The sequence below is a fragment of the Antechinus flavipes genome, chromosome 4, assembly GCF_016432865.1.
Source record: "Antechinus flavipes isolate AdamAnt ecotype Samford, QLD, Australia chromosome 4, AdamAnt_v2, whole genome shotgun sequence".
NCBI lineage: Eukaryota > Metazoa > Chordata > Mammalia > Dasyuromorphia > Dasyuridae > Antechinus > Antechinus flavipes.
Window position 1 is genome coordinate 386,074,414 of NC_067401.1, and position 17,544 is coordinate 386,091,957.

Below are 17,544 nucleotides of genomic sequence, written 5' to 3' on the forward strand. Positions count from 1 at the left end.
ATCCTATCACTTTTTATAGTGCAGGTTGAGATCCCTGGACTGTTAGGTATGCATATAAATTCAGTTTGATGTGTAGCCTTCTGTTAAATTTTTGAGCTAAATTGCTTCTTAGGATTGACTTTTTAAATCTATGAATTTAAAAATTGTTGATATCTCATTAGTATCGAGCATTTTACAAATAATTTCATTTGATCCTTGCAATAATCATGGAAGAGAGATGCTGTTATTATCCCCATTTTACAGATGAGGAAAATGTGCATCTTTAGATTGGTCTGGGATCTGATCAGCCAGGCAGATGCCATCTGACTCCATCTCTCTCTGACTTCTCCCCAAATTCTCCTTGGCTCCTCCTCCTCCCCAGACCCTGCCTGTGCTCCCCTGAGACTTTAAAGTTGTGTTACCCAAAAGCAAATTGCTTAGTCACCTAAGACTCTGCCTTGCTTTGTCATAGTCTGAAGCTATTTCATGTAAATAAAATAGCAAATCTTTGCAAGCTGTGTTGGATGACATAAATTCTTTGTGTCAATTGGACCATTATGTTTTCCCAAATCTATTTTATATTACCATTCCTATCACCTTTATTACCACTTCAGTAATACTATGTGAAAATCGTAGTTCTATTACCAACGCATTTAGAGCATCGGCCAGACCAAACCAGCCCCAACCAGGTGGTGGGAGGCAAACAGAACAGGCTAGAGACAGGAGAGTCAGGAAGCCAAGAAAAGTTTAATTTTAAAATGAGGGAAACGCTTTCCAGGCTAAGAGGTGCTGGACCCCTCTCTTCTCTCCCTCCCCCCCTCAGTGTTGGATCCACTCTAGAGTATCTCAATACTTACACTAATGGATACACAGTGTACTGTAGCCCTGACTTTGAGGGGGTAACAGCAACAATGTGGCAGGTTTGATTCACAGCAGGGCTTCGTGAGCAGAATTGATTCAGGTTTGTCTGATGCTTGTCCAAGGTCAGAGAACACCTGCTGGTGGTCAAAGCAACATGATAATTATGGGATTGTGCCGGAGAGTGAAATCATTCCAAGGATGAGTGCAAAGGATTATTGTTATACCAAGCTCAGGTCACAGTTTGCTTGCTGGGCTTTAGCTCTGAAAAAAGGGTGTCTTCCCATATCCTGACAAGAGGGTTAAAGATGTATCATCAGCACAAGTTTATGATTATGTGATCCTCGGGCTTAATTCAATAATTAAACATTCATGAATATTTATTTTAAAAGAAACCAAATCCCTCAATGAGATTTTTCTCCCTAAATCTAGGGAAGTTCCAGTCAGTTTAAGTCCTGAATAGAGCAGCAGTCTTCTCTTTCACCAAGGCTCTCTAGCAAAAAGTTTTGGGAACTTTTTCAGGTGTTTTTTGTTATCCTATCAACCTTCCATATTTTCTACTGATGGAGTAGTAGCATATTTGAAAGGTTGACATATTGAAGGTTAAATTGATTTTGTTTATTCCCAGAGGGAAGAAGCTACTAAAAGGCAGAAGGAAAAACCACTGGAAGGTGCAGTGGAAAAAATGCTCCATTTGAATCCTAGCTTTGCCACTTGCTACTTTATGGTCTTCCTACGTCTCTCTGGGCCTTGGGCTCTTTGTTTGAAAAATGAGAGAGACTGATCCTGAGTCTCTGCTCAAATGCCACATTCTACCTGAGGCTTTTCTCAATTTCCTAAGTCTTTTCCTCCAAATCATTATTTATCTATCTTCTATATAATTATATATGTCCATAATATAAAATCGAATGATCTAGGATAACCTTCATTTTACAGATAAGGAAACCAAACCCTAAAGAGGTGAAGATTTTCCTCAAATCTCCCAAATTTCAGGAGCAGAAACTGAGTTTGAATAACTCAAGTTTTTCTCATTCTAGATCCAGGGCTATTTTCACTGCCTTACAGTGTCACCCAAGGAAGTCTTAAAATTCAGGGTAGAGGTTATTATGGATAAAGCAATGAGGAAAGATTTCCTAGAGAAAAAAAGAATTTAAATTAAACATTAATGTCATTGTATTAGGTGCTAAAGGCACTGCATTCTAATGTGAGACCCAGCAAGAAAATAATTATATATATTCAGAGTAAATTGGCTGGGGGTAGAGAAATATCCTTCCCTAAATCAATCAACAAACATTTATTCATGGTCTATATGTACCAAAAGCTGTGCTCAGGGAGATACAAAGACAAAACCAAAGTTGTTAATGACTTCAAGAAGATTTATATTTAGGTGGGTGTTTATTTGAGGGGGAGATGGGGAGAGAATTGGAGAGAAACAATATGAACAAAGATGAAACATGTTCAAAGTAATTTCAATTGGGGTGGAATTACTAGGGGGGATCAGAATAGACTTGTGTAAGAGGCAGCACTTGAGCTGAGCCTTGAAGGGCCCAGAGGATTCCAACAGGGAGCAATGAAAAGGGAGAGCATTCAGAATGCAAGCTAGAGATGAACTATGTACACAGCAAACTGCAAGTTGAATGAAGATTTCACAAAGAGGAAGAATGTACAAAAGTTTGGAAAGGCAGGTTGGATCCAGATTAGGAAGGATTTGACACTGCTAAAGGAAGCCTTTCCCAGATGATTTTTCAAAGAGGAATACATCTTTACAAGTAATCAATCAATAAATATTTATTAAGTACTTACTATGTGCCAGGCAGTGTGCTAAGAGTTGGTGATATAAAAACCTTCAAGGAGGTGTTATTCCACAGTTCTCTTTAACTGTCCTGACTCAGTTTCCCTGTCTCAGTTTCCTTAACTGTTCTGTCTCTGACCCAGTAAAACTAAGGATTATTCGCTCTCGGGTTATGAATTAGCAAGATAAAAGAGTAGATCTCCTGACTCTTTTAGGGATTTACAATATCCCTTAAAATATTCCAAGATAACCCACAATATCTTTACTTCTTTGTCTCTGGAATTTTTAGGTTTTATGGCTTCCCTTCCCTGATAAAAATAACTTTCCCTCCCTTTCTCTTCTTTGTCTCCAAAAAGGTATTTAAGAAGTTGGGGTTCTTCCATTCATGGCTGGAGTATGGCGGCTGGCAGTTGTATGCCGGACTCCTCCAGCCCTGGGACCAATATGGATTCCTTGGTCCCAGTATACTTATCTCTGTCTGACTGGATAATCTGAAACGAGAGTCCTGTCCAGTCAATCTTACTCTCCCATTAATAAAAATATTAAAAACTCTCTAATCTCTCTCCTGCCTCAGTTTCTCCGGCATTACAGAGGTTGCAATCTCATGGATGAAGCCACACAATTATACAAAGCAAACTGAGAAACAACAATCAATAAAAATATATTAAATATCTACTGTGTGCTAAGCACGGTGCTAAGTGCTAGAGATTCAGAATAAATAGGAAATAATGAAGAGAGGGTAAACTTCCTGAAGAAGGTGAGATTTTAGATAGGACATAAAAGAAGCGAGGGAGATCAATAGTCTTGGTAAATGATGGAGAATATTTCAGGTATGATTAGGAAAATAGTTAATTGAAGCTTCTATTGTTTTTACTGTTTTCTCAAGACCCAAATCAAGTTTTACCTTCTGGAGGTGGTCTTTCCTTAACCTATCCCTTGCTAGTGTCTGTTCTCCGAGATTACCTTCCTTTTAACATGTATGTGTATATGTACATGTGCATTTATACACATAAATATATATGATAAGTATATGGTTATTACTTGTGTCTCACATTAGACTATTTACAGAGTTCTTATACTTTTTAATCTCAAAACCCCTTTATATTCTAAAAAATTTTAAAGGATCCCCAAAAACTTTTTATGTAAATTATACCTAGAAATTAAAGCTAATAAAATTAAAATACAGCATCTTAATTAGTTTTAAAAAAACAATAACAATTCTATTACATGTTAACATATTTTTATGAAAATAGCTATATTTTCCAAAACAAATTTAATGAGAAGAGCAACATTATTTGTGAATCTCTATAATGTCTACCTAATATCTAGTGATAGAAGACAGATATTCTTATATCTGCTTCTACATTCAATTTGTGGTGATAATAGTGTTTTGATTGAAGTATAAGAAGAAAATTTAGCCTCATACAGACATGTTGTTGAAAAAGATAGGAGTAATTTCAATAAGCAACTATCTTAATATTTTAAAGGGTACCCCTAGGGGTCCTCTGACCATACTGAAAATCACTATCAGAATGCAAGCTCTATGAAGGCATGATGTGGTTTGAGGACCAGATGAGTTGGATGATGTTGACACCAGATGATAGTAGGTACCAAAAGTTGGGGTTCGGTCATGTGAAGAATTCACAATGGTCATTCTCTTTGGCAAAAGGTTACAGGCAAAATGAAGGGGTACAATAGACAACGGGAATGGTAAATATGAAATAGAGTTGGGAGAGCATAGGAAAGACAAGTACCTCAGTGCAACTCACAATTACCCAGTAGAAAGGGAGCTCCCCATGAGACTGGGGCATGTCCTTAGCTGGTAGGCTAAATCCTGAAAGATTTAGTTAGCTGTATGGAGGAGAAATGGGTTTGAGTTAGGAGAGATACCACATGGGAGGAGGGGTAAGGAGAAAATCAGGCAGAGTGCTGTGGCAGACTGACCCAAAAGAGAGTAAGCAGCCATGGGATGGCCTATAAGTAGGTTTTGTAAGGAAAATTTAAACTCAGGTATGGGACTGGGCCATGGCAAAATGAGACTACTTGAGATCTCTGAGGAGAGTAGGTCTCAGGAGTCTAACATAATTTGGATTTCAAAGTGGATGACCTCCCCAGAGGGTGGAATCATGAAGTTAAACTGATCTCTATCAGAGAACCCTGCTTGCCTCAGGGAGCAATTCTTTAGCTTCTCTCAATCCAAAACACCATTCAGGACCTCATCAGGGAGGAACTAAGTTTTTTGGGGAATTTTTTTGGGGGTAGGTGGGCTATTTTGTATTCCTAGTGCTTAGACACAAGGTGAGATATATAATAAGAAATGTTTATTGACTGATTATTTGACTGACTTTCATAACTGTCTTATGGCAGAGATATGCTTAGAAATAGCTTTAACCATCTTAGAGACCCCATTATTAAATTTTCAGTGGGAATATTTACTTATACCTAAAAAATAGAAAATAGCTACACACCAGGACTTGATTTATTGTTTTGTTAATTGTCCAAACTTAAGAAAGCATTAATGATGCATACTGAACTTAAAAGTACTTCTGAATATATCCCCTCTCTCATGTGAAACAGTTAGCAGGCACCCCTGGATTGTTCTATAAATATTGTTTTGGAAGGGATACAGTAGAAAACCAAAGGAATGGTCATCACTAGGCAGAAGGCCTGGTGAGAGAGGCTAAAACTAATACCACCACCTGGCATTTGTATAGAACACTGAGATTGCACAGTGCCTTACAAATTTCATTATCTCTTTTGAGGCTCACAAATACCTTTCCTATAAACACCTCCAAGCACTATTATCCACATTTTACAGAAAAGAGACTGACACGGAAAAAGGAGTTGACAGCTGATAAAAGTGTAATGGAGTATTTGGACATAAAAGTTCCTAGTTTTAAAAAAATAAAATCTTTATGTCTTTATTCTTCCCAAGTAATATTTATCAAAATAATGTGGCAACAGGGGAGTTAGCAGAAGGAAAGATCTTATGTCCTCCCCTACCCACAGTTTCTTCTACTTAGAGGAAATTTATAAGCTACTTTCCTTGTGGTTCTCATGTTGACTGAAGCTTCATCTGCCAGGGACATCCTGCTCTTGATCTGCAGTGGGTGAACTTCATGGGTTCCCCAATGGTCCTTAAAATGTTTTATTATCCAAGACTCCTGTCTGAAGGAGGTTCTCAGCTACCCCAGGGAGAGAAGTGAGGTAAGAGCAGCTACTGCTCCCCCAACATTTCCAGTCTGAGTAAATGTGAGAAAGCTATATTCAACTTTTTCTTAGTTTCAAGATGGAGATCACAGAAGTCAGTGTGTAGTACTGTGGCAAGAATATTCTAGTTCAGGCCTAGGTCGAGATCCTGCTTCTGGCATGTCTTAACTATAGTGGGTGGGCAAATCAGTTAAGTTACCCTGAATTTCATTTTTCTCAGCTATAAAATAATGGGGTGAGATTAGATGATTTTTGAGATTAAAAAAAACAAGTCAATGATCCTCTGATGACCATCTGTTCCCCCTAATCACAGACCCTTGAGGTTGAAGTTGTGACTTGGTCCCTATTCAGAGGGAACAATGGTTGTTAGGGTACTGTCACCTAGGAGGGGTCATAACAAATTTATTTGGTCACTCCAGAGATCAGATGAGACAAATTCTAGTCCCATCTGGCTCTGTCCAGCCCTAGGAGTCCAGATCTAACTCCACTGCCTGTGGGGGTTTAAAGTCCCTTCTCTTGGATCTTTCGGTACTCTGAAGTCTCTGAAATGCTCTGCACTTAGGCAATAGATTGACTACATGCCAGATGAACTTACCATTTGCAGTGGTTCTGAAGCACTTGAACTAGTTTGGATTTCCTATTTAATTCTTTACAATGCATTTATTGAATACTTCTTCCTCAGGCCTAGGGAAGTGAAGGTAGATGCCAAAGAAGAATAAGGCCTGGGGGTTGTTGTGCTTAAAGAGAAAGGTAGAATGGCTTGCAACCAGGTTACAAGCTGTTCCATCTTTATCTCCACCCAGGTAACTATGTCCTTTCCAATCCTTTTCTAAAGAGGTCAAGGGGAGGTTCATCGACAATTGAACAGATGGTGAGGAATTAGAGGAAGAATGTGCATTACATAACCCAATTATAACTATCTGCTTCATGGTCTGGGGCTGGGAGAGGACTCTTATCCCCTGCCCCCTTCTTGGTTTGTAACTATACCCTTGTATACTATGTAGTAACATTTCCCTACTCCAAAAATGATACCCCTTGAATACCCCAATCCCACCCTCTGTAATCACTCCTTAAAAGCCTGCCCAAATTTCACTGATATACTGATTTCCAGAAACATATGATGGATCATCCTAAAGACTCTGAGGGTGTAGGAGAAGCAAAAGTAGGCAGAAGGGGACAAGGGCCATATAGAATCAATCTCTTTCACTAGGTGGCAAAGTGTCTGTCGTGCTATTCAGTAACATGCAGCTCTTCCTGACCCCATTTGAGGTTTACCATTTCCTTCTTCAACTCATTTTACAGAAGAACTAACTGGAGCCAACAGGGTTAAATGACTTGCACATGTCTCTGAGGTCAGCTTTGACTGGCTCAAGGCCCAGCACTCTATCCACTGTGCCACGTAGTTATTTTCTCTGTACATTGATCTTCTCAGGTGGAAGAGAGCTAAAGGTTTAGGTGATCAAATGGTAGAAGGGAGGAAGGACTTCCAAAAGAGGTAAAAAGATGCTCTAAATTTCTGTAGAGATAGGAACTTTCCAGACCACACATCACACATTCTGAATCTCAAGCTCTACTCAATTTCATTTTTAGAGCTGAATCTCACCTGCAGCCCCATGCACTGTTCCACTCGATGCTCTCTCCTGGCCTTTATTGCATCCATTCTCCTGGGGTTCCTCCTCAGCCTGGGTGCTATCACAGACACTGATGAAGTTCAGGTTCTGGTGAGTAAGAGAGCCAACAGTGGAGTGAAAAAAATAAGGGGCAATGTAAGGCAGAATCTATCAAGTTTCATATTGTGTAATGAAATAGAGATTGCTTATGATGTAAGAATTCAGAATAGAGGGCTAGGGATTTAATGAAGGAAGGAAAGGAGCACTTATATAAAGCCTACTATGTGCCAGTCGTGTTAAGAGCTTTACAAATATTAAGAGCTAATATCACAAAGGAAATAGGTAGAATCTGAACTAGGCTTTGGTAGAATTTGAGCAAAGTAAATTGGGTTGGGAGAAGCATTCTTGTTGAGAAATCAATATTCTCAAAACTTGTGGAGGCTGGTCGAGTTTGGTCCTGAAGAAGCAACATGAAAATGTCAGCAATGTCATCCTCAAAGTAACAGTACAGGAAGTACAGGAAGGTGTACTTCAGGAAAACCCCTTTGACAACTCTTTGGAGACTTGATGGAAATGTGTACTTTAGGAAAACCCCTTTGACAGCTCTTTGGAGGATTGATTGGAATGGAGGAGATTTAAGAGAGATGAAATAAGAGGCTATTATAGTTTCCCAGTTTTTGAACTAGAGTAATAGCAATGTGAATGAAGAGAGAATGTATAGATAGTTTAGTAATTGATGAGATAATATGGGGTGAAAGTGAGTGAGTAAGGATGAGATTGTAAATCTTGGTGATTGGAAAGACAATGTTATGCTCTCAACAATAAGAGGGAAATTTGGAAGAGGAGTAGGTTTGGGTGAGAAAGTAAGGAGTTCTGTTTTGGACATTCTGAGTTTCTGATACCTATGGGACATCCAGTTTGAAATGTCCAGATGGCAGACTGAAGTTCAGTATGTGTGGAATTAACTGAGTGAAGACACTCTCATAGGAATATAGTCTTAAGCTATACTTTAATTTAAAAGTTGTAGTTATTGTCCCCTCCTATTTTCCACCACTTCTTAATTGTCATTTAAGTGCTTCTTTTAAAGGTGATGATAACTTTGAATTCTACATCTGCTTATAAATCAGTTCTCTAGGAAAACTTACATTAAGAGTTTATTATTATTGATTTGTATTCTTTTGTTTCTGGGTTAGATTTCCATGATTAGAATGTAAACCTGAACCTCCCCCAAACAATGGGAGAAAAGGTCAGGGGTGGAACTTTTGGGGGCTTCTGCATTTAGGCTATTTAATCTTGTGTTTCAAAATTATGTCTTGCACTCCTTTACTGACAAATTTGGGAGATGCCCTTTCTCACAAGATTGTAATTAATCCCTTTTTGCTTTTTTGAGAGTGTCAGATTGTTTTTGTGGACACCACTATTACACATGAGTAGAAAGACTAGATCTAAAAGCCTCTCTTCTTCCCTACTCCTTCCTTCTCTCCTTCCCTCCCCCCCTTCTCTCTCTCTCTCTCTCTCTCTCTCACACACACACACACACACACACACATCCCTCCACTGGATGTATGAGATAGTCAGGAAAAACTGGCACCTCTGATGGGAGGGCTTGCTGAACCCTTTCCAGTGTTGTGTATTCATCTTTGGAGTTTACCTTTCTCATATTTCTCACCTGTGGCTTTAAGACACTGTAGCATGTGCCTTGGTCACACTTCGGTAAAAGCATCTTTATAGACAGGCTAAACCATGTTGGGATAAGTAACAGATCTCAAAAGTGTTGGTGAACTACACACCTCTAAGATTGGCTAAGATAACAAGAAAAGATAATGCGGAATGTTGGAGGGGATGTGGGAAAACTGGGACACTAATACATTGTTGATGGAATTGTGAACTGACCCAACCATTCTAGAGAGTAATATAAAACTGTTGAGATATGAGAGATGATAGTTGAGAGATTCTCTGACAGCAATAGAATAGTCTGGATGGTCCGCAGGCTTTGCAAAAGAATTCACAAACCCCAATGAATACAGAATAATTTTGGAGTGGATATTTTACAGTTATTATGTGGGTAAGAGATCCTTTCTGGCAAGGAAAACAAGGAATAGTCAAGTTAAAGTTATTCCCCTGGGGGGTAGCTAGTATAAATAGGAAGGCCTCAGGGTGGGGATGGTGACATTTGGGAATGAGGCCTTTGCAAATAATGCATCAGGTAATATATGTGGACTGCCTTGGGAATGTTGAGGGTACACCCAACAATCTAAATGCCCCCACTGTCCACAGAGTTCCCTAGACTAACAAAAAATTAAGAAGTTATCTCCCCAGTGGCAGGGCCCACAAAGTGACACCAAGAGAGCTAGAGGGAAAATACTTGGTGCAAAGTTCTCATCCTTGAAGTATTGTTTCATCTGGAAAAAGTAGAAAACAAGAAAGAAAGAAAAAGAGAGAGAGAAAGAAAGAAAGAAAGAGAAAGAGAGGAGGGGAGGGAGAAAGGAAGAAAGGGAGGGAGGGAGGAAAGAGGGAAGGAAGAAAGAGAGAAAGAAATAAAGAGAAAAAGAGAGGAAGAAAGAAAAAGAGAAAGAAGAAAGAAAGAGGAAGAAAGGGAGGAAGAGAGGGAGGAAGGAGGGAAGGAAGGAAAAGAAAAAATAGAGAGACAGAAAGAAGATAGAAAGAGAAGAAGGAAGGAAGAAAGAAAGGAAGGGAGGAAGGGAGGAAGAGAGGAAGGGAGGAAGGAAGGGAGGAAGGGAGGAAGGAAGGGAGGAAGGGAGGAAGGGAGGAGGAAAGGAAAAGAAAGGAAAGGAAGAAAGAAAGAAAGAAAGAAAGCTAATCTTAAGTGCTTCAGACACCTTTTGAATTATTTCAAAGTGAAATAATTGTGAAGTGAAGTGAAGGCTGGGCCATTGTTCCTCTGCAAAGAGTTTGGTAGGCCAAAAGAAGTTCCCGCTGGCTTGCCTCTGGGATTAGAAGCTGGCCTGAGGGTGTTTGAAACCACTGAGAAGGAGAAAGAGTGTGTCCCTTTTCTTCCGAGCTGGGGAAGTAACTGCAAGCCTGTTTCTCTTGCATATTTAATAGAACTTTTTGCTATCAAAAGTCCCCTTTCTCTCCATATAATCCCATTGAACGAGATAAAATGAGATCTTTCAAGACACTTGTGAAAATCGAGTAAGGCTTCATCTATTTCAAAATTTGAGTAGGCCTGAAGGACTTTAAGTCAAGGGCATACTTAAAGTGTCTCCTCCCTGCTATCTTAAGGACATACTTAAAGTCTCTTCCTGCTATCCCCTCCCTGTTAGCCCCCTAAGGGCATACTTAAGTCCCCTTCTTGTTATCCTCCCTATTTCAGCCAAATATGGGCAACTATGTACTTGTTGGTCAAGTTCAATTTCTTGGATAGTTCCCGTGTTTAGAATGTAAGATCCCCAGCCAATAAGGATGAGGGTCAGTGGTGGGAGGGGGAATTTGCGTTAGGGATAAAAGCGCCGACCCTACCCCCTACGGGGCCTCCTCCCTTCGATTGTCTTCTCGATGGGTGGGACGCCCGTTCTGGAGAATGTAAATAAACTTTGCTTTGCTTCTAGAGATCTATCCAGCTGTTTTATTAATGGTTTCTGACCCACACACCATGAACATGCAAAATATGAAAAACATATTTGGAGTCAGCATACATGTTCACTCTCATTCCTTTCCCCAATTCTAAAACTCTGTGAGGGAAAAAATGCTCTGAACCTGATGGGGAATTAGAACCTCCAATGGTTGGCCCAGGGTGAGCTTAGAGGCTTCCTCACTTAGAAGGGCTGTGGCAGCCACTGCTCGGCGGTGGGGGTCACCCCAAAGACACCAAAGTTCTTGGAAAAGTAAGCCAGGGGTCTGGGCCTGAACCAGGACTCCTAGGACTTGACCCCACCTTTCATTAGGTAGTACTAAGGCCAGAGCAAGAGATTGGGTTAGCTTTCAGAATCTAAAACTGATAAGACTGTGGGGCATTTAGGAAAAAAAAAAAACAGGCCTTCATGGGTGGAGGGGCTGGAAGTTTAGCGTTTATATGGCTGCAGTCAGAGAAGCCTCTCAGGTGGGGCTGCAGATCAAGATACATCTAATCCATATTGGCCATGTACATTGGCAAGGGGTTATGTAGCCCTGGATTTGCCCCCTTCTAGGGCAAAAAGAAAAATTTAAATTGACTTAACTTTAGTTAATGAGCCTGAATGAATTGAATTACAATTTGGTTATTTTCCAATTCACACAAATTGTTTCTCTTTTGTGAGTCAGGAGAAGGATTAAGATGCCAGTTTTTACTGACAGGGCCCTCAGAAGTCTGACTCTAGATAATTAGAGTTTTTAAAGTAGTGACAACATGCTTTTCTGTTTTCCTAAAGTTCCAAAACTCTTCTGTTAACACTATCAATGCAAATAGATCCCTTTCGTGGATTTTCCTTTAAAATTGCTTTTACTATCATATCTCAAACAAAGGTCCAAATTATTTTACACACACATAGAAATAATTTATCTGTTTGATCATAAAGTTATCAAATATGAAGCAATTCCTGGAATTATCCCCAATATGTCAGAAATGTTTCTTGCAATCTTAAAATTACTAATTGCCAAACTTCTTAATTTTTGCTTTTGAGAATTTGCTAAGATGTTTTGCTCTCAAAACTTTTGAGAGTCTATAAAGATGTTATTTTAATTTTAATTAGCTAACTTTTTTGTGTAGCCTCCAGCTTGACCAGAGCTGAAGTCCACAGGAAAAAAAAAAAAAAGGCTTTTTAAGAAATTTCCCCAGCATTCTAAATATATCATAGAAGTTTTTTTCTTCCTGGTTGCATTTTTAATCTTTTCAGATAACAAAATCTAGCTCACAGAACAAACATGACAGACATTTTGCACAGAGATGCAGACACAGACAAAATGACGTGAAAGAGGACTGTCCTACCTTGGCCAAAAGCCATAAAATTTTGCCAAAAGCTATCTTATGGCACTTCTCTGGTATCCCAGAGAAGGTGAAAGGGTGGCAAAGGTTCCTTAGGAACTTTGCTAAAAATTGCACGAATTTCCCAGTCTGGATAGCCACAGTCAAGGAAACTTACTGAAAATGGAGCTCATGACAACCCAGACAAGCCTTTTCCCAGTAGCTTGGGATGTCCCACTATGGGATTGTGGGAGAAAAACATGGAAAGCTTACCTTGAAAAGGAGGGAATCAAGCCAGGGAAGGCCAAATGTCTCCATACGGGCCACCAAATGTTGATGTGGGGAAGAATACCCCAAAAGCTTGAGGTCATAGACCAGTATCACAAGATGTCTCAAAAGAATTTGCAGGGTTGAACCCTCTCCAAGGGGCACAGTTTATTGTAATTGTAATGCTATTACAAGTGGACTGAATTCTATGAGAATTCAGCAGAGAAACAGAAGCAAGGAGACATTTATCCAGCTTTCTATCATTGATATGCTAATTCTACAGCTGGAGGGGTCTCTGAAATTTGGTTATCACTGATGAGATTATCACTATTTTCTCAGAAGTTTGATCCATCAGAATATCCTGAAGTCAGCAATGAATTGTTGTTCTTAGATTGGAAGTGTGGGAAGTCCCTGAAGCAGACTACAAAACCAGAAGATTTAGGATTACTGACATTGTTAGAACAGACAAATCAGGGGATCACAAAATCGTATGACATTATGGGGATAGTGAGAGTGAAGACAGAAAGGTTGTAAATCTGAGTGAAGACATCCTCTTTCCCACTTAGTTACTTCATTATTCAAGTCTTTATTCCCCAAAGCAGCTACCAGGAGATTTGGGATGGGGCAGAGGCAGGAAAGATTGGGGAAAAGAGAGAGAAAATAAGAGAGAAAGACAGTTGATTAAAATAAGGCAGCGTTAGAACTTTTTTTGGCATCTGTGCCATTGTTACTATACATATATAAATAAATAATAACTACCTCCAGAACAGAAGAGATTGGAAGCTTGCACAATGGAGGGGAAAAGGAATAAGGAAATATTAGGGAGAAAGAGTAGATGTGGTTGTGTTGGAAATAATGCTCCAAAACCTGACATCATTAAGAAAAGCCCAGTTGTGTGATTCATACAGCCCCCTTTAGGTCAGATGAACCCCCCCACTTTGAAGACTACATCCCTGGAGGCTTTTAAGTGGGGTGCTGGGAAGGCTGAAACTACTCCCATCTCCAGGAGGAAAAGAAAATGGCTTGGATGATTGCACAGGAACAGATCACCTCTGTGAGCAAAAGTCACTTGAGGATCTTCAAAGAAATTCAGAACCCCTCAGAGATTTTTAATGCCTCCTATCAACACTTGGTTGGAACCCTGCCCAGAAGGAAAAGTAAGTTGCCTCAAGAGGACCTGGAGAGACAGTAGGGGTCAGAGATATAAATAAGGAAGGGATCTTGAAGGTCATCAAACTCAGCCCTCTCATTTAACAAATGAATAAACTGAGACTTAAACATAACTTTGGGTCACACAAGTGTCTGAGGCAGGGTTCCAGTGGAAGTTTTCTGATTCTAAGCACAGTACTTTAGCCGTCTCACCACTTAGGAAGCCTGGAGCCCTCAGGAGGGTAAAGGGTATAACCCTTTTGTAATTTTGGTTATTAGATATTAAGTAAAAAGGAGAGAAGAAGAAGGCTGGGGGAGGAGGGGTAAAGAGGAAAAAATACTGTACAGGCAGGGCTGTGGCCCATGAGACTTTAAATGTAGAAACGTGGAATCTGGATCTATTATTTTCCCCAAATTCTGTCTACATTAAAACCAGTAACATTAACCCTGCTTCCTTCTACCATCAAGCTTGATCTATCCTCTAGTCATTCTATGCTAAGTGTATTCTTACAGGGGTTTGGGAAAGAGGGAGATGGGAGGGGAGTGTAAAAGGAAAACCCATGGCAAAAGAGCTGGATAAAAAGAGAAGGAAAAGATGAGAAAACCTAAATATTTTATTCTTGGAAGATGCAGAGTAGGAAATGAATGTGTGGAATACTGTGTATAAAATCAAATCTTTCCTATGTGTTGGTTAGTTTTACTGAACTATTTTTCCTCCTCATTTCTATCCTTTGTTTTAAGGTTCTTTAGTAGAGTTACATTGGGAAATGCAGGTAATATGAAACCAAAAGTTATTTTTAAGGTTGGAATTATTTTTTTTTTAAGAGAAGAAATTCATAGGGGTGGGATCCTTAGAAGACTCTATAAACATCTAATCCAAGTTTTATTTATTTATGTCAGTCAGTGATTCAACAAGCATTTTTAAAAGAGCCTATTTTGTACTAAGTGCTGGGGATACAAAGAAAGGCAAAAACACGGTCCCTTTTCTAATGGAGTGACATTTTACAAATAGCTATATACATATAAGATAGAAATAAGGCAAATGGGAGATAATGCCATCCATCGCAAGGGACAGTTCTGAGAATTTGGGCCAAAGCTATTTCCAAGCATATTTTGAAGTAAGCAAACCTTATCTCTGCTCCACTCTTATTCCCCTTCACATTCTCCTCACTCCTGGATCCTAGACCCATAATCTCCCTACCACTTGTTATAAGGAACAAATAAATGGATATTTAACTTAAGCTTCTAAGTAAAGTAATATTACCTGATCTGGTTTATCTCCCAAGGAAGGGAGAAAAGAAATCCTGAAAGTGAAAAGAGAAGAGAAGGAAGCTGAGGTAAAGTTCATAGCAAGTATCTCAAACCTTACCCATGCAAATTAAGAGAGCATGCCATAGTTTATTTGTCAGATCTATGGATAGCAGAAAAATTTAGGACCAAAGAAAAGCTAAAGAGCATTACAAAATGTAAAATAGCTAACTTTGAGTAAATAAAATTAAAAAGGTTTTTGAACAAACAAAACCAATGTAACCAAAATTAAAACTTGGGGCAAAATTTTGCAATATGTATCTCAAATAAAGCCTCATTTCTCAAATACATAGAGAACTGGGTCAAATTTATAAGAATTATATATATATATATATATATATATATATATATATATTATATATATATATATATATATATATATATAAATTATATTTATAAAAACTCATTTTTTATCACTTTCTGCTACTAACTCCATTATGGTATTTCCTTCTTAGAGCTGATGACTGTAGATTTGTCTTCTATGCAGCATTCCCAGAACAATTACCTCATGAGTACCCTGAAGTCACTGTTCCTTGCTTCCTCCAAGGATGACCTAAAAGATATCCTAGTACTGGTCTACCTGACAGTCCTTGATTCTACTTGGATCAGTGAGCCCATCACTGCATTATCAAGACCTTTAGTCAGCAAACACTGGCAGGGGAGTTGCTGGTCATCTGTTCCTTATCTACCCCCTATTCTCCTATGGGGACCCTAAAAACTAACCTCAAGGAAGCTTACTTCAGTACAGACCAATTTAATCAGAATGTGCCGCACACCTTACTCATGAACTTTGCTGTCCATCTCTCTATTTCTTGATGATTGAAGATCATGTCCATTGTTTGCCCAACTTTATCACCTGCATATGGAGAGAGATAGTGATGACTGGGTGCTAATGGAATTCTCAACATGGGGCTTTGTTGGCAAACTCTTGCATTCCAGTGACCTCCCCAGATTGGCTCAATTCTTCTTCCTCTTCAGGGAGACTCCCCCTGAAGTACTTCTCTACCACTTCCGAAAGCTGCTGGACCAGAACCACCGCATCCAATTCAGCCCCTCCTTCTTCTCTCCAATGGGTTTCTCCTTCAATTCTGGCAGGGTCAATAAACCCAAGTATGAAATGATCAATAATAAAGAGGGAGAGAAGCGACTGTCTACAGTAATCTGCAGATTTTAAATCATGTTTCTCCCCAAAAAGCCTACATCCTAGATGAAGGAGGGTTCCTCTGGATATTGGAACCTAAGGCTGGCAGTCATTTAACTGTAGTTTTGGCCAAGGCAGCCACAGTAACCCGGGTGCAGATATTGACAGGTAGAGACCAGGAAAATAATGAGAAGCTGAAAGATGGAAAAGTAGAATTAGGTTATGATTCCAAGGGAGAACCCAAAGCTTGTACCCACTACATTCTGCTGGGGTCACTGGTAAATGGGAAGCTGGACCATAAGATGCTAAACAAAAAGACAGGAAAGAATGTGAGCTGCCTGAAGCTAGTAGTAGTACCTTTCAGCATGGCAAAGTAATGATCAAGCACCTTAATATTTGGAGCAAGCCTGAGCAATAGAAGGAAACTGAGAGAATGATGGAAAGATTTGAGGGCACTGAGGGTTGGGGTTTAAATTAACATAAGGGAAAAATTAAAATCTTGAAATCACTATTAAAGTTTGTCCCTGCTGTATAGGACAGATGCAACTTGATTGAACTCCTTGTTTATTTGATTTTTTGTTGGAATCCTTACTAACTGCTAACTAATTAGAGTTGATCTAATCTTACAAGAAGATGTTTTGGGCAGAACCTGAAACAAGGTACTAAGTAGAACTAATTAATACAAGGCTTGTGTTCACACCTTTACTCATTAGAGTTCAATGAGTTCACACCTCCCTTGAAGCTCTTTGGGCCAGAGAGCACTAGCAGAAATAGAGCTTCAATGGGCCAGTCAAAGAAGTTCTTCAGAGTGAAGAAGCTACAAGTCGAGATTTCACCAGATGACATGAAGAGTGGAGCTGGCTGGAGGCTGAAGAAAGCAGAGGCAGAGGCTGAAGGACCAGACCTTTGGATTTGGCGACATTCGGAGAGAGCTCTTGGAACCAAGCAGAGAGATAGGCCTCTAAGCTAACCGGGCTATATTGGAGATAATACAAGATCTGAACTTTTATCACCTGGCTGCGTTTTGAGAAGAAAAAGCTCACCACAATTTTTCATTTGTCTTTATCTTATTCACTAATACATAGGAATCATAGAATCACAGAGATGAAAAGAATCTCAGAGGTTACCAAAGGATGAATTTCTTCTATAATATTTCTAATTCATCTGACTTCTTATTGAAGATATTTAAGTGAGAGGAAACTTAACTACATAGATTGTGACGTCCTTAAGGACAGGAACTGTTTTTGTTTTTCTTGGTATCCCTAATGCTTAACACAGTGCCTGATACTAGTAAGTGCATTAAAAAAATGTTTGTTGATTTGGTTTG

At 39.3% G+C, this 17,544-nt stretch overlaps 1 long non-coding RNA gene across 2 annotated transcripts; it reads right to left on the minus strand.

Moving 5' to 3' along the window:
• Positions 1 to 707: 707 nt before the first annotated feature.
• Positions 708 to 16,702, minus strand: LOC127562705 (uncharacterized). Of its 2 annotated transcripts, none has more exons than XR_007953794.1 (3): positions 15,853 to 16,702; positions 7,443 to 7,557; positions 708 to 977 (listed from the first exon to the last, which is right to left on the minus strand). It is a non-coding gene; the product is annotated as an uncharacterized LOC127562705 (long non-coding RNA). The 2 variants fall into 2 exon arrangements; XR_007953795.1 differs by lacking the exon at positions 15,853 to 16,702 and adding an exon at positions 15,033 to 15,075.
• Between the last annotated feature and the right edge of the window lie 842 nt (positions 16,703 to 17,544).